Source organism: Carlito syrichta, unplaced genomic scaffold (genome assembly GCF_000164805.1).
Source record: "Carlito syrichta isolate Samal-C Ts95f unplaced genomic scaffold, Tarsius_syrichta-2.0.1 Scaffold305707, whole genome shotgun sequence".
Classification (NCBI taxonomy): domain Eukaryota; kingdom Metazoa; phylum Chordata; class Mammalia; order Primates; family Tarsiidae; genus Carlito; species Carlito syrichta.
This window is the reverse complement of record NW_007249803.1, coordinates 300,777-322,969: the sequence shown is the minus strand read 5'-3', so window position 1 is coordinate 322,969 and position 22,193 is coordinate 300,777. Positions and strand designations below refer to the sequence as shown.

The following is a 22,193-nucleotide window of genomic DNA, read 5'->3' as shown; positions in this document are numbered from 1 at the left end:
AGCTGGAACTACAGGCGCGCGCTACCATGCCCGGCTAATTTTTTTGATTTATTGTAGAGATGAGGTCTCACCAAGTTGCCCAGACGGGTCTCGAACCAGCGGGCTCAGGTAATTCACTCACCTCGGCCTCCCAAAGCGCAGGATTACAGGCTGAGCCACCAAGCCTGGCCTTGAATTAGATTTTGTAATAGTACCCATGTTCTAGAATTTTCAGGTGAATATCTTTTTTTTTTGAGTTGGAGTCTCACTCTGTCGCCCAGACTGGAGTGCAATGGCCACTCCCAGCCACCGCAGCCTCGACCTGCTGGGCTCCGTCGATCCTTCCACCTCATCCGTCCAAGCAGCTGGAACTACAGGCGTGCGCTACCACGCCCGGCTAATTTATTGATCTATTGTAGAGATGAGGTCTCAGACCTGCGGGCTCAGGCAATCCACTCACCTCAGCCTCCCAAGGCGTGGGATTACAGGCTGAGCCACCGAGCCCGGCTTCAGGTGAATACCTTTTGCATGAATTAGCTTGTGTGTCACTTGATTTTGAGGTCTGATACTCCTGGTTACTAAGGAGAAACCGACTGCCTGGGAATGCCTTTTTAAAGATTCTGTCAGATTTCACGTTTTGTACACAACCTGGTTATCTTATATGCATACGTTTTGTCACAAAACAACTCAGGTATTTTATATAGATTTTATGTCCTGAATTAATCATCAGAATTAAGAAACATATTCAATGCTAACCAATCAGTACATTCTAATTTCAAGCTTTGAAACTATCATGTAAATTCCTACCTTCCTGGGAAATTTACCACAAGAAGAAAAGCAGTTAAGCTCTGATTATCTTGTTTGAGCAGTCTATATAGAAATATATATGAGTCCTGTATATGAGTATACATGAACTGCTGTACTTTACTGATTTTTAAAAATCTAATAGGTCTATCATTTGCTGAGGGAAGAGTGTCAAAGATGCTAACAATAATTATGGATTAATTTATTTCTCCTTCCAGCTCTATCGATTTTTGCTTTATGTATGCTGAGGTTCTGTTTGGCATATACACGTTAGGATTGCTATGTGCTCCTGGCGGAGTGATTCTTTTGTAATGTTTCTCTTTGTATCTAGAAGTTTTGTTTTGTTTGTTTGGATAAAATCTACCTTTTCTGATATTAATATAGGCATTCCTTCTTTTTTTAAAAAATAATTAATGCTAGAGAGATTAAGATAGTCAACATGAGGCAGTTAGAGTGAGTTTCTCCTACAAAGTAAGCCAAGATAGAGTTTCTTCAGCACATTCAGAGGAATGGGTCCAGCAGCATACCCCATGAGTCTCCAAAGAGGTGATACTAACCGCTTAGAGCAAAGAAGAAGAAAATCCACTGACTTGGGCTGGAACTCGCCGTATTCTTACCTGCACCATCACAGTCCACCACAGCCTCTGGACACCATGGAGGAGGTAAGTTATAGGAATTCAGAAGTTCTGGGTTCCTGTTACACACTTGCAGTGCTCCCTGAGCCTTGTGGGACCCCGGTCTCTCATGGGAAACTGCCCTTCCCACAGCTGTGCTCTGCTGTTGGGTAGTGTAATAAAAAAGTCTTGAACAGTGCCAGCTACCATTTCCTAGGATCTCAACCCTTATAGGGTGGAGCAGCTGCTTTCCAGCCTGCTTGGGAGGAAACAGGCTACAGGGGCAAATTCCACAGCTGCAGACAGTTCCTGGTTGGGCAGGTTGCCTGAGAACACCTGAGGCCCTGAGACCCACTGCACTTTGACAGTCAGATTGCAGATTGCTTGGGAGCCAAGTGGGATGCATTGCCATAGCACCTCTCATTCTCTTTATGAACTTTCCTGTGCCTGCTCGGCATAACAGTGTTACCCCAGGGACCTGGAGCTCCTTCCTACTCCCCACTAGGACAGCTAAGAGTACACACTTGAGGGATGCTTCAGGTCCTTTCCCCTGTACTCTCGCTTAAGGCTCAAAACAGATAGAAAACTTGGGAAATCCCCAGAGCCCCACCCTTGGTTTAGGTTGGCTGGGCACTTTCTTGGAGCAACATTCGCCATGAAGAAACCCTACAGCCACCACTGTAGCCAGCTTTCTCTCACAAGCGCCACCTAATGGCCAGCAGTCAACCATGCAGTCAGCGACATTGATTACAATACTTCAGGTCTGATTCCAAATACCAGCCAACAACATTTTCCAAACCACTCTGGCCAAGGATCCCCTGATCCAGTGCAGGTACACAACACAAGGCTACCACATCTGGCAATTAAGAAACCCACCACACCAAAGAACCCTCCAGTGCCTAGATCACCCCCCTCCAACTTCAAGTAAGAAAAAATCATCAGCCCAATTAAGAAGGAACCAGAAAAAAATTTCTGACAATATGAAAAAGACCACATCAACTCTTCAGCAACAAACTGTAACCAAAAGGAAATCTTAAAAATTCCTGACATAGAATTCAAAAAGTTGATAAGAAAATTGATCAATGCACTTCAGGAGAAAATTTAAAACCAGCATAAAAAATTAAATAATAAAAAAAAAAAAAATTCAGGACATGGATGAAAAATTCTCCAAAGAGCTAGACACTTTTAAATAAAAACCAACCTGAAATTCTGGAAATGAGAAAAATCATTTAGGGAAGTACAAAATGAAATGAAAAGTTTTAACAGTAGAGGAACAAGCAGAGAAAGGCTCGCAGAACCTGAAGACAATGCTTTTGAATTAATCTAATCAGACAGTAATAAAGAAAAAAATAAGAGAAAAAACTCTTCAAGAAATGTGGGATTATGTAAAACACACAAACCTAAGAATCATAGGTGTTCTTGAGGAAAAAGAAAAAGTAACAGATTTGGAAAACCTATTTGAAAGAACAATGGGAGAAAATATTTTCTGGCCTTGCCACAGATCTAAACATCCAGATACAAGAAGCCCAAAGAACTCCCAGAAGATTCATTGCAAAAAGATAATCCCCAAAGCATGTAATCATCCAGCTATATGAAGCTAATGTATAGGAAAAGTTTTGAAGAGAAGTGAGACAAAAACATCAAATAACTCACAAAGGTAAACCTAATCAGACTAAGAGCAAACTTGTCAGAAGAAATACTACAAGACAGAAGGGATTGGGACCCCATCTTCAGTCTCCTCAAACATAATTACTGTCAGTCAAGGATTTTGTATTCTACAAACTAAGTTTCATAAATGAAGGAGGAATGAAGTCCTTCACAGACAAGCAAATGCTGAGGGAATTTGTTACTATTAGATTAGCTCTACAAAAAATATTCAAAGGAGTTTTAAATACTTAAAAAGTCAAACTACACCAGTAGCAAAATGCTGGAAATCATAAAGTTCAAAGTCTTTATGAAACACAAACACAATAAAGAAAATAAATAAAGCAATCAGACAACAACCAATATTATGAGTAGAATTGTAACTTGCCTATCATTATTAATTCTGAACATAAATGGTCTCAATGCCCCACTAAAAAGAAACAGACTGGCAGAATGGAAAAGCAAAAACCAAAAAAATACAACCTAAATATCTTCTGCCTTCAAGAGACCCACTTAACTCACAAAGACTCCTATAGACTCAAGGTAAAGGGGAGGGAAAAAATATTCCATGCAAATGGGAACCAAAAACGAGAAGGAGTAGCCATTATCATATCAGATAAAGCAAACTTTAAATTAGCAATGGTAAAAAAAAAAAAAAAGACAAAGTGGCTATTATATAATAATAAAGGGATTAATTCAATGAGAAGATATACAATTTTAAACACATATACAACTAATACCAGAGACTCAAGCCTTATAAAACAATTATACTAAACCTAGGGGGAAAAAAAAGAAATAGACAGCAATACGATAATAGTGAAAGACTTCAACACTCCACTGACATCAATAGACGGATCATCAAGGCAGAAAGTCAACAAATACGCATTAGAGTTAAACAGGACTCTAGAGGAAATGGAATTAACAGACATCTACAAAATCAAGTCTCAATAAATTCAGAATAAAAGAAATCATATCAAGCACCATCTCACACCACAGTGGAGTAAAACTAGAAATTGACTCCAAAAAAAACCCCTCACAAATCTAAACAAAGACATGGAAGTTAAACAATTTGCTCTTCAATGATCCTTGAATCAACAATGAAATCAAGATAGAAATACAAAAATTTATTGAATAAATGACAACAATTAAACAAGTATCAAAACCTCTGGTACAGAACCAAAACTCTGCTCAGAGGAAAATTTATAGCGGGTAAGACCTACATTTATAAGACTGAAAGACCACATATTGACACTCTAATGTCACATCTCAAGGAACTAGAAAAACATGAAAAAACCAAACCCAAAGCTAGCAGAGGAAAATAAATAACAAGGATCATAACAAATCTAAGTGAAATTGAAATTAAAAATCAATACAAAGGATCAATGAGGTAAAAAGTTTGCTGTTGAAAAGATAAACAAAATTGATAAACCACTAGCTAGATTAATTAAGAAACCGAGAGAGAGAACTCAAATTTGCTCAGTCAGAAATGAAAAAGGATACTTTACAACTGATACAACAGAAATTCAAAAGAGCATACAAGACTATTATGAACACCTCTATGTAAATAAAATAGACAGTCTAGAGGAAATGGATAAATTCTTGGAAATATACAACCTCTCAACTTTGAATCAGGAAGAAATAGAAACCCTGAGCAGACAAAGAATGAGTAGCAAGATTGAAACAGTAATTAGAAGACTCCAAACAAACAACCAAATAAGTCCAGGATCTGATGGACTCACAGCTGAATTCTACTAGGCCTTCAAAGAAGAACTGATACCAATTTTACTGAAGCTATTCCACAGATTGAAGAGGAGAGAAATAGCCGGGCTCAGTGGCTCAGCCTGTAATCCCGTGCCTTAGGAGGCTGAGGTGAGTGGATTGCCTGAGCCTGAGGGTTCGAGACCCGCCTGGGCCACTTGTTGAGACCTCATCGCTACAATAAATCAAAAAATTAGCCGGGTGTGGTAGCGCACGCCTGTAGTTCCAGCTACGTGGAAGGTTGAGGTGGAAGGATTGCTGGAGCCCAGCAGGTCGAGGCTGCTGTGGCCAGGAGCGGCCACTGCACTCCAGTCTGGGTGACAGAGTGAGACTCCAACTAAAAAAAAAAAAAAAGAGGAGGAATTCTCTTTAACTCACTCTGTACAGCCAATATTACTCTGATGCCAAAACCAGGAAAAGTCACACACACACACACAAAATCTACAGATCAATATCCCTTATGAACAAACACAAAAATCCTCAACAAAATATTAGCAAACCAAATTAAATAGCACATTAAAAAATAATAATAATCCACTACAATTAAGTGGGTTTTATCCTAGGGATACAAGAGTAGTTCAACTTATGCAAATCAATAAACGTGATCTACTATATAAACAGAATTAAAAACAAAAAGTATATGCTTATTTCAGTAGACACAGAAACAGCATTGACAAAATCCCACATCCCTTCATAATAAAAGCCATAGTAATATGCAGATAGAAAGAACAATTTTCAAAATGACAAAAGTCATAATGACAAACCCACAGCCAGTGTCATCCTGAACAGAGAAAAGTTGAACATATCCAACCTCAGAAGTGGAAAAAGGTAAGAATGCCCACTTTCACTACTACTATCCAACATACCACTGAAAGTCATAGCCAGAGCAATAAAGCCAGAAAAAGAAATAACGGATATCCAAATTGGAGAATAAGATATTGAAATATTTCTGTATGCTGACAATATGATCTTATACCTAGAGAACCTTAAAGACTCCTCCAAAAGACTCCTGGACTTGACAAATGAATTCAGTAAGTTCAGTAAATTTCAGGATACAAATTCAACACACAAATCAGTGCACTGCTCTACACCAATAGTGACCAAGCTGAGAATCAAATAAAGAACTCAATTCCATTTACAATAGCAACCAAAAAGCTAAAATATTTTGGAATATATTTAACCAAGGAAGTGAGAGATCTTCACAAGGAGAACTATAAAACTCTGATGAAAGAAATTACAGAGGACACAAACAAATGGAGAAACATCTCATGCTCATGTATTGAAAGAATCAACATTGTTAAAATGGCCATATTACCCAAAGTAATCTACAGATTTAATGTAATTCCTATCAAACTACCAATGTCATTTTTCATAGAATTAGTGAAAAGAATCCTAAAATTTATATGAAAACAGAAAAGAGCCAGAATAGCCCAAAGCAATCCTAAGCAAACAAACAAACAAAAAACCCCAAAGCTGTAGGCTTTACATTACCTGATTTCAAATTAACCACAAGACTGTTAACCAAAACAGCATGGTACCGGACCAGTGGAACAGAATAGAGCAGACACATGGACCAGTGGAACAGAATAGAGAATCCAGAAACAAACCCAAATACCTACAACCAACTGACCTTTGACAAAGCAGACAAAAGCATACAGTGTGGAAAAGTACAACCTATGCAACAAATGGCACTGAGAAAATTGGATAACCCATGCAGAAAAATGAAACTTGATCCCTACCTCTCCCCATATATAAAAATTAACTCAAGTTGGATTAAAGACTTAAATGTCAGACCTGAAACTATAAAAATCCTAGAAGAAAACCTAGGAAAAACTCTTCTGGATATCGGCCTAGGCAAAAAATTTGCAGCTAAGACCCCCAAAGCAAATGCAACTAAAACAAAAACAAACAAGTGTGACTTAATTAATCTAAAAATCTTCTGCAGAGCAAAATAAATAATCAACAGAGCAAATAGGCAATCTACAGAATGGGAGAATATATTCACAAACTATACATTTGACAAAGGACTAATATTCAGAATCTACAAAGAACTCAAACAAATCAGCAAGAAAAAAGCAAATAACCCTATTAAAAATAGGCAAACAACAGGAATAGGCATTTCTCAGAAGAAGATATATAAATGGCCAACAAACATATGAGAGAAGGCTCAGCACATAATCAAGAAAATGCAAATAAAAACCACAATGATATTAACCTATACCAGTCAGAATGGTTGCTATTTTAAAATTAAAAAACAATAGATGCTGGCACGTTTGCAGAGAAAAGCGAACACTTATACGCTGTTGGTGGGAGTGCAAATTAGTACATCCTCTATGGATACCGGTATGGAGGTTACTCAAAGGACTGAAAGTAAATCTACCATTTGTTCCAGCAATCCCATTACTAGGTATCTACCCTAAGAACAGAGTTCGTTATACAAAAAGGACATTTGCACCTGCATGTTTATCACAGCACAATTCACAATTGCAAAAATGTGGAATCAGCCTAAATGCCCATCAACCAATCAGTAGATAATGAAAATGTGGTATATATACATCATGGAACACTACATAGCCATAAAAAAAGAATGAAATCACATCCTTGCAGCAACATGGTTGGAGCTGGAGATCATCATTCTAAATAAATGGACTCAGAAAAAGAAACCAGATACCGCATGTTCTCACCCATATGTGTGAGCTAAATGGTCACAAAGATGGAAGTAAGAGATACTGGGGACACCAATAAAGGGGGAGGGAAGAGAAGGGATAAGGTTCAGAAACTACCTACAATGTTCACTATCTGGGGAATGAGCCACCTGAAACCCAATCCCCACCATTACACACTATGTTCATATAACGAATATGCATGTGTAACACCTGAATGTACAATTTTTTAAAATAATAACAATTTTAAAAAATATTTAATGCTAACACAGTATTTCTTTACTCCTTTTACTGTCAACTACCTATTTCATTGAAACCAAAATGAGTTTCTTCTATATAGTATATATTTGGGTCATCGTTTTTTACCTTTTTTTTAATCCACTGTGTCAATATCTGCCCTATATTTTGTGTAATTTAGCTACTTACATTTAAGGTAGCTGTTGATATGGTAGGACTCAAGTCATTTATTTATTTACTTGTTTTCTATTTGTTTCCACTGTTTTTTATGCCTCTGGTCCTTTTTCTTACCTTTCTGTGTATTACTTGGATATTTTTTAGGGTTCTATTTTGATTTATTTATAGTGTTTTGGAAGTATGTTTTTATGTAGTTTTCTTAGTGGTTTCTCTGAGGATGACAATATATACATATACATATACATATACATACATATGACAATATATACATATACATATACATATACATATACATATACATATACATACATATGACAATATATACATATACATATACATATGACTTATTATTATTATTGTGATAGAATTTTACCACCTCAAATGACATATGAACTCCTTATTTCCATTTTAACCCCATTATCTTTCTCATTTTTAAATATTGTAGTCTTGACTCTTAGAAGGTGTTATAATTTTTGTTCTAATCATTAAATATAATTTATAAGCCGGGCTCGGTGGCTCAGCCTGTAATCCCACGCCTTTGGGAGGCTGAGGTGAGTGGATTGCCTGAGCCCGTGGGTTCGAGACCCACCTGGGCAGCGAGACCTCATCTCTACAATAAATCAAAAAATCAGCCGGGCGTGGTAGCGCATGCCTGTAATTCCGACTACTTGGAAGGCTGAGGCGGAAGGATCACCAGAGACCAGCAGATCGAGGCTGCGGTGGCCGGGAGCAGCCACTGCACTCCAGTCTGGGCGACTGAGTGAGACTCCAACTCAAAAAAAAAAAAAATATATATATATATATATAATTTATAAAACTCATGAAAAGAGTTAGTCTATTGTTTGTGCTATATTTCTGCCCTTTACATTGTTCTTTCATTTTTTTTTGATGCTTCAAGTTTCTTTTATCATTGTCACTCAGTTTAAATTACTTCCTTAGCCAGGCTCGGTGGCTCAGCCTGTAATCCCGTGCTTTGGGAGGCTGAGGTGAGTGGATTGCCTGAACCCGTGGGTTCGAGGCCCGCCTGGGCAACTTGGCGAGATCTCATCTCTGCAATAAAAATAAAAAAATTAGCCTGGCATGATAGCACACGCCTGTAGTTCCAGCTACTTGGAAGGCTGAGGCGGAAGGATCACCGGAGCCCGGCAGGTGAGGCTGCGGTGGCCGGGAGTGGCCACTGCACTCCAGTCTGGGCGACAGAGTGAGACTCCGACTCAAAATAAATAAATAAATAAAATGAATGAATGAATGAATGAATAAATAAATAAATAAATAAATTACTTCCTTAACCCACTTCCTTTAGGTAAGTCTGTTTGCAACAAATTTTTTCTAAGTTCATCTGATAATGTCTTTATTTCCCTTTTATTCCTGAAGAATTGTTTTGTAAGATATAGAATTCACTGTTGACAATTCTTCTTTTAGCATGGAAAGAATTTTGTGCTACTTCCTCTGGCCTCCATGTTTCCAGGTGAGAAATGTTCTGTTATTCAAATGTGTGTTCCCATCTGAGCTCAGTAGCTCAGCCTGTAATCTTTGGAGGCTGAGGAAAGTGGATTGCCTGAGCCCGCAGGTTCAAGACCAGTCCGGGCAACTAGGTGAGACCTCATCTCTACAATAAATCAAAAAAAATTAGCCGGGCATGGTGGCATGTTCATGTAGTTCCCGCTACTTGGAAGGCTGAGGCAGAAGGATTGCCTGAACCCAGCAGGTCGATGCTGAGTGTATGCCACTACACTCCAGCCTGGGCAACAGAGTGAGACTCCAACTCAAACAAAAACAAAAACTAACAATGTTTGTTTTTATGTCATTATTCTATGTTTAATATGTCATTATTCTCTGGATGCTTCCAGTATTTTTTCTTTTGTTTTTGGAAGTTTAATTATGGTGTGCCGAAGCATAAACTTCTTTGGGCGTATCATATTTGAAGACTGTTCAACTTCTTAAATCTGTATGTTTCCATTTTTATTTTTTTACCAAATTTGGGAAGTTTTCACCATTATTTTTTCAAATCCTCTTTCAATGCCACTCTTTTTCCACTCTCCTTCTGGGACTCCAAGGATATGAATTTTTGATCTTTTGTTGTTGTCTCATAGTCACCTGAGGATCTATACTTTTTTAAAAGTCTATTTTCTTTGTTTTACTGATTGGTAAATTTCTATTGATCTTTCTTGAAGTTCTTTGATTCTATCTTCTGTCATCTCCATTCCACTATTGCACTCACTCAGTGAATTTTTATTTCTGCTGTTATATTTTTCAGTTCTAGAATTTCCATTGGTTTTTATGAAATATTTATTTGCTGATATCTTCTATTTTTCATTTGTTTCAAGAGAATTTGTAATTGCTTATTAAAACATTTTAATAATAACTGTCTTAAAATATTTGTCAGATAATTCCAGTATTTGAGTTATCTCTGTGTTGGTATCAGTTGATTGTCTTTTTTTCACCAAAGTTGTGATTTTCCTGATTCTTGATATTACTGTTATTTTTTAATAGTATCTAAATATCTTCTTTTAATCAAATGAGTGTGAGAAACTCTGCATTGAGCAATTCGGCAACTTTTTTTTCCTGAACATTTTGCATTTTGACTTTTATTTTATGAGACTCTTAGTTCTATTTAAATATTTTATTTTAGCAGTCAGTCACCCTGCTTAGGTTTGGTACATGGGTCCTGGCCTGACTTTGGTAGGCTATGGCTCCAATGAGAATTTAATTTTCTGACTCTTTGTGATGCTATTTTGATCTGTCTGGTTTATTTGCTACTACTGGGGCTCTCAGTGTGACAAACAAAAATATTTCCAGACATTACCAAAGTTTACTTGGAGGAAAAAATTGCCCCTAGTTGAGGACAATTGCTCTTCAGTGTGGGACAGGATATGATCCTATGGTGAGAGGCAGGTGGATGCTCCCCCAAAGCCTTATGGAAGCACTTTAGGATCTCATCCAGTGTTTTTAGGCACATACTCCTTTCCTGGGGAAGAGGAAAAAGCTTTGTCTGCTTCTCTCTACGTCTGCCCACGCTTGCACTCAGGGAAGATGCCAATAATGGCTCCTCTAATGGAACAGGATTTGATTTCCTGTATAACCCAGCTCAAAGATTAATCTAGCCCTTGACAAACAAGTGGTCTTTATTAAGGCATTACAGCTATCAAATTTCAAAGTTAAATCCTTGTAGAATTACGTACATATATGTACATATTTATATTTTGCTTTAAGACTTGCTTTAAGATCATTATCAGACACTTTTATTTTTGCTTGTTAGTTGACTTTTTTCTTATTTCTACATTGCTGAAATGATATGAAACGACCTTTTGAAAGTTTTTGCCTTTCTTCCTGGAAACATAGGGCAGTGTTTTATAAAAACAAGAAGAACATTGCTTTGCTTTTGAAAATCCCCTTATCGTAAAAAAAAAAAAAATAGAAAAATTAAAAAATCTACCAGCTTGCTCATTGCAAAGTTGCTCACATCTATTTGGTTGAAAGCAGTTGTTTTGGTTAATTATTTACTCTACTGCCATGTGAATAGAAACAGTATGAAAAAAAATGAAGCTTTATAAAGCTTGTTTACAAAGTGACTGAAGTTCAAGGACATACCTATTGTCCTCCTTGCCATTTTCTGCCTGCCAAACAAGTTTGAATTATTGCATATTAATAATTCATCTAGAACTGCTTCACATACCTGGTTGGTTGAGGTGCATGGTCACTAAACATTTTCCACCAATATCCTCTAGAAACATTCATGTGTTTGGGGCGGCTCAACATAATTCCAGTCTGTTTTGTTGGTGCCCAAGATAAATCACACACCAGTAGAAAATAAAATCAGCCCCTCTCTCTTACTTTCAATAAAAGTAGATTTCCTTGACACTTGGTCTGATGCAGATAAGAATGCTTTAGAGACACTCCAGGGACAGAAGTACAGCTGATTATCAACTAGTTAGAGCAACTGTCTCCTGACCCTCAACTCCAGTAACTACCCTCTTGTATACCTTGTCTTGAAAGATATCAAAACTTTTTTCTGTGATGCTCTACCTTTTCACCTGTTCTAGGATTCAGAAGGAGTCATGTCAAAATGATTTGAAAAAGGCTTCCACAGGGAGTAGATGGAGTATATCGCCGCTTGTCTTCAAGGCCTGTCCTCAATTATCCGCCGCACCCAGCAGCACCATTTCAGAGCGTGGTTGCTAACACCCTACACACCACTGTGGCAACAAAAAATAGTCTTGATGTAGTCTTTGACTCTTTAGTGGAGTTAATGCCTCATGAGTTTCCACCAATGTGGCTGTAACTTTCCATGTGAGCATTAGTTCAGGAATTAAAAGAGAATACACTGAGTCTAGAAGACACCAGTTATGCAGTCAATTAAGAAAGTCTAACTCACAACCTGGACACTGCTGTTGCTCTAGGGTCTGTATTCTACCACCAGTAACATCATTGTTAGGATGGTAAGAGTCAGAGGAGGACTGAGGAAATGTTTGCAAGCTGCTAGATGACTTGAGGGGTTCTCAGATTGCTTTCTGTTATTTTGGTGAGGCTGCTGGTTTGCAGTGAAATGTTGGCTTCTGAAGAAGTGTGAACTCCAAAGAGAATCAAGGCAAAATATTTTCACACAGTTGCTAAGAGTGGAAGCTCCTAAGTCAGAGTTCTTCCCTATTTCAAATATTGGTTTCACATCTTCCCATTTTTGTGACTGTGGGCAAATTAATGAAATTCTCTGTGTCTCAGTTTCCTCAACTGTGAAATGGGAATGATAATAATACTCAGTTCATAGCATTGTCATGCAGATTGAAGGCTACAGTACATGTGGAGTGCTAAGGTTAGAGCTTACAAGATTAAAAGCTCTCATTAAGCGTTAGGTTTCATGATAGGAAGAATTTGGAGAATGTCTGTTCTCACAGCCACCACTTGGCCAGAATGCCCATGTGCCCACAACAAGCATCCCAGTGCTAGAAAATGTGTTTGCAGAAGTGGCTTTTACAGGGTTTCTTCAGTGAAAGGCATGGCGGAGGTGCTAAATCTATCACTACGCTATCCACTGCTAGAAACTGGAATTCTTTCCAGAAAACATTTGGTGGGAACAAGTTCCAAACATATTTCACAGTTGTGCTAAGGCCAACATTAGCTTTTAAGCCAAAGAAAAGTTTTTACTCTTGACCTGGGGCTTTCCATTAGGAGTGTAATGACAGAATTTTCCACTGACCTCTGCTTTTAGGAATTGAAAAGAACAACTGAAATTGACCTAAAGTCCAAGATTTGTGAATTATCATCACCTCTCTTTTTGGAAGAATGTATGTGTAGAAAGGGGATAGAAAGAAAAACAAACACTCAGTGTTCAGTTGGTGCCTTTTTAAAAATCTAGGTGAAGGCTAAGTGATAATTAGAAATGTCTTCTGGGTAACAGATTGAAACATGGAAAAAAATTCAAGTGTGCTCAACTGTTTATCAAATTTTTAAGCTCCCCAAAACTGATTTTGAATGAGTTGCCCAAATATTGTATAGTCAGAAGTATTTTCTTCTCAAGAAATCAGATAGTAGGAGTGATTTTTAATCAAAGATGGAGGGAAATGTACAAAATCTACATGGATCTGGGGTTTCTTGGGCGATCTCTTGAGAAGGAGAGAAAGAACCCTCATTACCTCTGACATCACAGAAAGGGAAGAAAAGGGGGTACTGCAGAAGTTGCTTGGTCCCCTAGTTTCTACCCCCTGCCCCCATCTCCAGCTTAGCAGGAAGACAACGGGAATTTGGGTTGTAGACTATTTACCAGCCCCGAAGAAGAGGGGATCCCTATGCCCATTCCCAGAACTCCTGAGAAGGTGCTATGTTAGCCCCCAGTAGGCCCCCTTAACAGACCAGAGTGGAACATTTCAGCTTCCCATTCTGGGTGGGTGCTATGAACTGAAAGCTTGTGTCCCCACTGCTTTTCCTTAAATTCACATGTTGAAACCTTACTCTCCAAAGTGAGTATTTGGTGATGGTGCCTTTGGGGGGAGGGTGATTAGATCATGAAGGAGAAGATCCATGATAAGCTTAGAAGGCTTCTAAGAAGAGACATGCGAGAGTTTTCTTTGTCTCTCTTTGTTACTTGAGGACGTGACCAGGCGGAAGCGCCTCACCCGTAACTGAACCAGTTGACACCTTGATCTTGAACTTCCCAGCCTCTAAGACTGTGAGAAATCATTTCCTCTTGTTTAAGCCACCCAGTCTATGGTAGTTTTGTTACTAGCAGCCAGTGCTGACTGAGATAATGGGTATACCCACTTCATCCTCCCTCCTTTCCCTCTGTTTCTTTAGGTGAGAAGAGATTTGTTGGCTATCTGTTTCTTTAGGTGAGAAGAGATTTGTTGCTGGATCAATTAGACAAAAAGCTAATTGATCCAGTTGGCATGGTGTGAATGAGGCCTAGGTGAAGGTTAAAACTAAGAGCTGCTTCAACTGCCTGAAAAGGAGTAACCTAAGGAAGGAAATGGAACTTATCCTTTGAAGAGTTAAAACTGTAATAAGATATCAGCTGTTTAAGTTATTGTAGCAATTCATTATTTTAATTATTTTAAAAAACAAATATATCATCCATATGCATAAAAATCAGTACTGATGTTTATTGAGCATGTCAGTGGCTAAAGTGTGTACCTAGCACTTTATACACTTTCTCTCAGTTTTCTTTTCAACAACTGTCTAAAGCAAATGTTATTGTGCCATTTTACAACTGAGGAAGCCACATCTGAGGGAGTGAGTGGTTACATAACGGCTCCAAGGACACACAGATAAGTGACAGAAATCAGACTTGAAGCCATGGCTATTTGACTCAAAAATCACAATTACACTATGACTTTCTTTACTACCTTCACAATTGTTCCATAAATTAAAAAACAAAAGGGTAATATAAAAATAAATAATAACTTATATTATCTAAATCACTCTACTAGGCTATTTCTCCAAATAACATATGAGAAGTTTGTGTTGTAGATTATTCACCAGCCCCAAAGAAGAGGGGATCCCTATGCCCATTCTAAATTTCTTAGCTATCTTGAAAAATAAAATGTTACATCTGGGGATCCTTCTAGCATCTGTACTCCCAAAATATTGTCTTGTACTCCTTAACGTGAAGCACTTAGAATAGAGCTTGCCACCTGGAAAGCTCCCAATAGATGTTAGTTATCATGATCCTCACCATCGTCATCATCATCATCGCTATCTTCATAAATCATCATTTGTTACATTAGACTTATAAAATCAGTAAACATGTCAGTCTCCCATGCGAATGACTCAAGAGCAAGGACTGAAGTAATGTTCAATAGCATGTTATGAAATAAACACATCCTTGTGCTCACAACTAGGTCTTTCAGCAATGCATCTTCAAACAGACAGGCAGTTTGTCTCTGTTTTTGTTTCTAATTTGACTTTGCCCTGGGGTAGGACAGATGTTGCCAAAGTGCTGTCCTCTCCATGACTCCTGGCCACTTTATAGCTCCCATCCAACTTTGTACCCTATTGATTGGGGTAGGAATGCAATGGACTTAAAAGTCCCTCATTCCAAAGGTGGTTTTCCTCATTCCTTCAACTCTAACTTAGTTACATTCAGCCATCCTCTCTGCTGTGCAGCACGTCACAGAAAAATCTATCAATGGGAACAAAATGAGTGTGACCCGCCTGCCTTATGGACACAATCAAAAGGGGCCAAATCATGTTTGCTTGCTGTCATGTTAAATGTTTCTTATACCATGTCCTCACATTTCCACTAAAGGCCAGCAACTGTTTATAAATCCCTGGGAGCTAAGAAGATCCAGGCATAGTCCCAGAAGCCTGATGCATCAGGGTTCGCAAACTCTGAAAAGCAGAAGTGTTCACTGTGGCTTTTCTGACCCAGTATACTCTGTGTGATCACTAAAGTGGCAGTCCCATCATGTGAGGTTGTTCAACACTTGACTTAAAGGATGTTAGTTCTAGGCAACTGCAGGAGGTACCCTCTAGCTCAGCACTATGTAACAGAGCTTTCTGCAACGATGGAAATTTCTCTCTGTATTATCCAGTAAGGTGGTCACTAGCCACATGTAGTCACCGAGCCCCTGAAATGTGTCTAGAATAATTGAGAAACTAGATTTTTAAGTTTATTCTATTTTAATATCTTGAGATTTAAAAATCCCATGTGGCTAGTGACTATTGTATTGGTCAGTACAGTGACCAACTAGGGTTTACCTGGGACTGAGGGGATTTTGGAATGTGGGGCTTTCCGTGCTAAAACAGTAACAGTCCTAGGAAAGCTGGAAGAATTAATTTACCCTAAATTGGATCCCTTTTAAAAATGCTTGGCATTTTTGGAAGTGAGAATTAGATAGATCCAGCTACAGTGTGGATTAAAAGGGAATGAAATGCAGAGACAGTTTAAAAAAAACAACAACAGAGTTTTCCTTCCAAGAAAAAGACAAATACATTTTTTAAAAAATCAAATGGATTGATCAGACCACAGGGCTGACACTTATAACTGAGGAGGTCTATGTAATACCTCAATAAAAATATGAATACAAAAATACAAACAAAACACTCAAACTATCTGCAAAGTCCACCAATAACCAACTTGGCTATATTTTGAATCCCTTTGCAGAGTGAAAGGCTGCTGGTGACTTCACTGAAAAATCATAAATGTCTTGAATTCCTGATCTCAGTCAAGGATGTGGTTAAGAACCACTAGAAGTTTCTTATTGCATATACTTCTGAAAAGCTTCTCTATCCCCACATCTCATCTACCTACCAACCAGAAATTCTGAAACTCACCACTAGAGATGTATTTCTTCAGAGTAAGCATTATCCTCTATTAAAACACAGATATCTTCTAAAAATGAACATATACATATTAGCATCATCTTGTAATTTTTTTTCAAATTGATCTCAACTATCAAGTTTCTTAAATAGTAAAATAGAACTGTACTCACCAAACACTTTTGATTATGCATCCTTATCAGTAAAAAATTTTGAGCTATGTCCCCATTATATGTATACTTATTGGTAATTACTGTCAATCCATACATTAATACAGCATATTTATTTGAAGAAGAATCCCACTTTTACTTTTTATTTTGCTTTGCTGTCCTGAAAGTTCATTTGACTTAATTCAGTATCCAGATTAAAGTATCTATATATACTTTAATATGCATACATATCAAAGAGGGGACTCAGAACTTATTTATAAAACATTGTGTATTTATCTTTACATGTTTAAGCTTCAACATCTTCGTTTGATGCAATAAACCTATTAAGATGCTTTTCCACTGCTCAAAACAGTTTTTTAACTCATCAATTTGGATGCCTTTAGTGCTTCTGCCTTTTTTTGTTTCACCTCTTCCATACAGGCAAAATGTTTCCTTATGAGGACTGTTTTCATCCAGGAAACAAACAAACAAAAAATCACTCAGGGTGAGATTGGGTGAATAAGGAGGATGGGGCACCAGGGTCATGCTGTTTTTTGCCAAAAATGACTGAACACTCAGTGTGGTGGGGGCAGGTGTGCTTGTAAATCACCCATCATGAAAGGGGTAAATGCACTAGAAGAATCTCCAAAAAAAAAAAAAAAAAAAAAAATCCACTGAAGCCAAATGCAACCTCTCACAACAATGCTAACTAGTACACTGATGCCTAGAATACTTACCTAATGAGGAATTCTGTATTACAAGGGACCCACCCTCCAAAAAATAATTCCATTTTGGAGGGGAGCTCCCCTGCCTCATATATCAATGATATTGTTTACCTGAGTTATAATGATTCTTAAGTAGTAATGTTTTAGGTGTCTTTAAGTCACCAAAAAATGTTAAAAACTACTAAATTTTCAGCATTCTAGTATTACTACTTAGATTTTTTTTCTTATTTCTTGTTGTTTCCAATTTATCCACTTTTATGTGCATTGCTTTTTCTTGTCATTGGGTTGTTGGAGAATAGTAGTAGAGACTAGAGCCACAGTTGCTGAGATAAATATGAGACTGTGTCAAAGCCTTGGAGCTGGTTACTTTATGAACCAATTTATTTGCAATCTTTTGGAAGAGCTTACCAAACTTTATTGTACATAAGAATTGCTTGGGACTCTTGTTTGAAACAAAACAAAGAAACAGGATTCCTGATCCTTCCCTAAGAGAGTTTACTTTAATAGATCTAGGGAGGGGACAAGAATCCGAGTGTGATAAGAAGCCTCCCTTCCCCAGCAGGCAGTCTAAGGTCTGGCTGTGCTTATATCCCCAGAAGTATTGGAGGAATGGGGATACTTGATCATCAAAGCAACCTTGGCATTGGGTGAAGTAATCCAGACTTTATTACATGTTGACCATTCTCAGAAGCATGGCCTTTGTCAGAAAATTGGTAGGAATGGGACACTGGGGGAGAGTGAGTGTGGGTGTGTGCAAATGAAACTCTAGGTTTCTTTTTATGAAGCCAAATGCTTAGAATCGGTTTTCCTTTTCTATCTCTCAAAGAGAAGCTTGGTTTGAATATATCTATGCTTAATAAACTAAATGGAACTTTTGAAAAATATACCTTTTAAATCTTATTTCCAAAGAATTATTTCTGAATTCATGTTTCATTAACAGATGGGCCATTTTTGCCTTCTCAGAAAAGAATTATTTTAATTGACATCTTGGTTCATGGTTAACAATGAGACTTAGGTCAAGTGTGAACCTTGATCTTGAGGCAAATTTATTACTGAGACACCAAAAGAATACAAGTATCATATGACATCCAAGTGTACATTTTGCTACTTACCACAGATAAGTTATTTAATTTGGAGGAAGGGGGTGAACAATTTACTTCCTAGAAAGCTTTTAAGCCCCAACAAAGAGACCCCAAATAGATGAGCCTACTCTTCAGATCTTAAACATACCCAGGCCTGTCTGTATCCCAGTGTGAACATGGGGCACTATTCCAAAGGTGGAACCCTAGACATATCACCAAAAAAGAGAATGATAGTTATTACTGAAATAGAAATAAAACAATATTTCAAATACAGGTTCTTCATAAACTCCTACTGCAATTTTTACAATTTTCAGCATTTTTCTGTCTTTGTTTTGAGGTTGACCTTGAAAAATCAATAAGCATAATTGGTTAGAAAATTGAATCTCTTTCTCTTTGCTGATAGAAATTAATTTGGCAAGTCATGGTTAATTTAGCAAGCATGTTTGCATGAGCCATATTTTGTATGTCTAACACATTGTATACGACTGTGTGCTGTAATCACTTTGAAATGCTGCCCACAGCCTGTGCTATGAGAGTTCAGAGCTGTAGCAGGGCTTTAGGGTATGCATGTAGTATGAGAATGAGGGTTTCTTGGTTCTTATTTCATATACAGCATAACTTCAAGTATGCATCTATTATTTGCTGCTCATAGAAATCTTGTTAGTCTTCAGGGAACAGTTTTCTAGAGATCATTCTCAATCACATCCATGTGATTTCTCACCCAGGATCCCTGAGATTTGTTAGTTCGGTTCCATAGGAAGATCTAACAGCAAAAACACTTCTTAAAAAAATCATTCCATGCCTTGTCCTGTTGCCATTATCATGCTCCCATTTCTCCCTGCTGTCCCTTTCTTCTGAGGCTACCACCCGCCTACACAAAAACTCATTCCCCATCTCTCTTGTGCCCTTGGGAGGGTTTTCAGTGTTTGCCAGATACCTGTCAGCCAATTTCATTCCTGGTGAGTGGACAATCTAACTCCCTGTGTTGAAGATAGCAAACAGATGCCAGGCTTTCCTGAACGGCATGATGGTGCAGCCAGTGACTTCCCAGACAGTTGAGAGTTGGGCAGAGTATGTTTTTCTCCCCCAACTCACCACCACTCCCAACTGAATCACATGCCACCAAAAGACGATGCACCACCACATGGATAAATATCTGAGATCCTAGGAAACCAGCAGAGGCTGGTTCGTTTTATTCTTTTGCAGGGCAGAGGGAAAACCTGATTGTAAAGAAGAGAATAAATTACAACTTGACTCCTAGGCTTCAAAAGGAACAAAAATGGGAGAAAGGGGCGTTTTCTAAACTTCAAGACATCCAGTGTTCCATGGTTGACTCATTTGTGTGCAAATGGCTGGTGCCCAGGGGTTGTAGCTGCTCATCTGGGTAGGTGAGTTGGGTGTAGCCTGGTGTGGGTGTGTCCAACAAAGCAGCAAGCAGCAGGACAAAGCTGGGCTTGCTCTCATCTGAGTCTCATTGCATTCACTGGGCTAGGTCTTCCGGAAGGAGGTCCCTCAGCAGCTGAGCCAGCCGTGTTGTATATTTTACCAGTGGCCTTCGGTTGCAACAGCCCCATGTTGGGTGGCTAATTTACTAGAGACTTTGATGGTTTAATGTTCATGCTGGGTTAGAGAAGGTAGATTGGTTTCTGGGCAAGTCACTGGGGAGGGTTTAGAGGTGAGAAGCACCTTTCGATGCCTTGGGAAACAACTTGCTGACACTGGCTTGCTCTGCAGTTTCCTTCTGCAGATGGTGAGGCCCCTTCATCATGGTCAGTGCCCAAGGGCCAGGAAGCGCCATCTATCCTGGAAGTTGGTTAATAAATCCCCATAACCAGTGGGGTAATTTTTGAGAGCAAGAAGGAACAAGATGCCCTGTATAGTGGCTAAGTTGGAGAAAACTAGGAATAAAAGATAAAAAGGCATTTTGCTCTTGGATCTAAATGTATCTAGAAGCCAGGAAGGCTCCCCAACAGCCCTTCCTCATTTCTGACCAAAGTGGCTAATGGCATTAAACCTCTCCATGTGATCTCACACTAGGACTGTATTTGAGTAGACATCTGGCAACAATTTATTGGCACACAGATGAAGTGTTCAGAAAACTAAGTTGCAGTTTTGAGAAGCTAAATAAAGCCCTGTCCATGCCCACCCACTTCAAAGCCCCTCACCTTCTCTGCAACTGTTCATCCTCCCACACTGATGAGCCTCAGACACGTCGGATAACCTGTGTGGAAGTCACCCTGGCGACCTGAATCTCCTAACAAGAGAAATGCTGAGAGCTCAAGACAGAGTTCAACATCCTGTGGACAGGGGGAATTTCCAGGCCTAGATCACCACCCTGCTAAGACATGCTCTGCCTGGAAAATCAGAAATGTGATGTGGGAGTGGGCAGCCCCATCACCCCCCACCACACAACCACCTCTCAAGACAGTCATCAGACAGGGATGGGCACTCACCTGCAAGCTATTTACGATTTGGCCTCGTCTAGCGGGATTTCCTCAAAGTGGAGCTTTTCTGGAACATCATCCTCATGACTGGGGATGATGAAGGGCTGAGGTCTCCCTCTCGGGCTGATGGGATCTCATTCTGCAAGAAAAATAGCTCTGGTGTGGGGAGTCTCTCAGCCTGATTGGCCACTGAGGAGGCTGTGAAAGGTGAGCAGGCGGTATCATACCTGACTGCGGAACGGCAGCAGCTGGGACTGCTGGGAAGTGTGGGCGCGGTTGTTGGCAAGAGCCCCTGGGGGGGGTGAGTGGGAGTTCAACTCCCTTCAGAGCTGGCATTGTCTGCCTATAGTAGGAATGTGCACAATTAGGGGGTAGAGGGAGGGTGTGTGAGTGGGTGTGTGCACACATGTGTGGGTGCAGATGTGTGCAAATGCTATAACTGGTTTCTATTTATGAAGCTTAGAACCAGTTTCCCCTAAATAAACCTCTATTTTACAAGAGGTTACCAGAGTCTAGGGATTTTCTTCCATGAAGCAGCATGATTTAGCAGTGGTTTTCAAACTTTTTTTTTTAAGTGCTGAGAGCCTTGTTTTTTTCCAAACAGAATCCTATACGAGAGCCCAAATTATAAAAGAGATAAAAGCAGAACTACCCTCACTGAAGTGTGTGCTGTCCTCAGGGACCTAAGCCCTCTATTGGTAATACTCTGTATGACCAGGAAGACCTTAGAGAAAGCCATAGAGGCTCCTAAGTACACCAGAGCAAAATTTACCAAACCTGTGTGTGAGTAGGAAGAGGTCTGGCTTTTAAGTCAGTAAGACCTGGCTTTGAATTCTAACTATGCTGCTTGTGTACAGTGAGGTTTTGGACCATTCATTCACTAATGTATCTGCATCTCAGTTTACTCATCTGTAAAATGGAAATAATAACGCGTTGCTGAGTAGCTACAAGGACATAAAAAAGTACCTGTAAGGCACATGCCACTATAGTTGGCACATGGAGTCTTTACACAACTTATTGCCACTATGATTTTTTTTTTTTGAGTTGGAGTCTCACTCTGTCGCCCAGACTGGAGTGCAGTGGCCGCTCCCGGCCACCGCAGCCTCAACCTGCTGGGCTCTGGCGATCCTCCGCCTCAGGCTTCCAAGTAGCCGGAAACTACAGGC

The 22,193-nt window shown here is 39.0% G+C and overlaps 1 protein-coding gene across 1 annotated transcript in view; it reads right to left on the bottom strand.

Annotated features, from left to right (window-relative positions):
- ADTRP (androgen dependent TFPI regulating protein) overlaps positions 1 to 8,994 on the bottom strand; it is an 81,496-nt gene extending 72,502 nt beyond the window's left edge. The window contains exon 1 of the mRNA XM_008062462.2: positions 8,971 to 8,994. The gene's annotated coding sequence lies outside the window, so the exon portion shown is untranslated. The remainder of the gene's footprint in view (positions 1 to 8,970) is intronic.
- Positions 8,995 to 22,193: the final 13,199 nt, after the last annotated feature.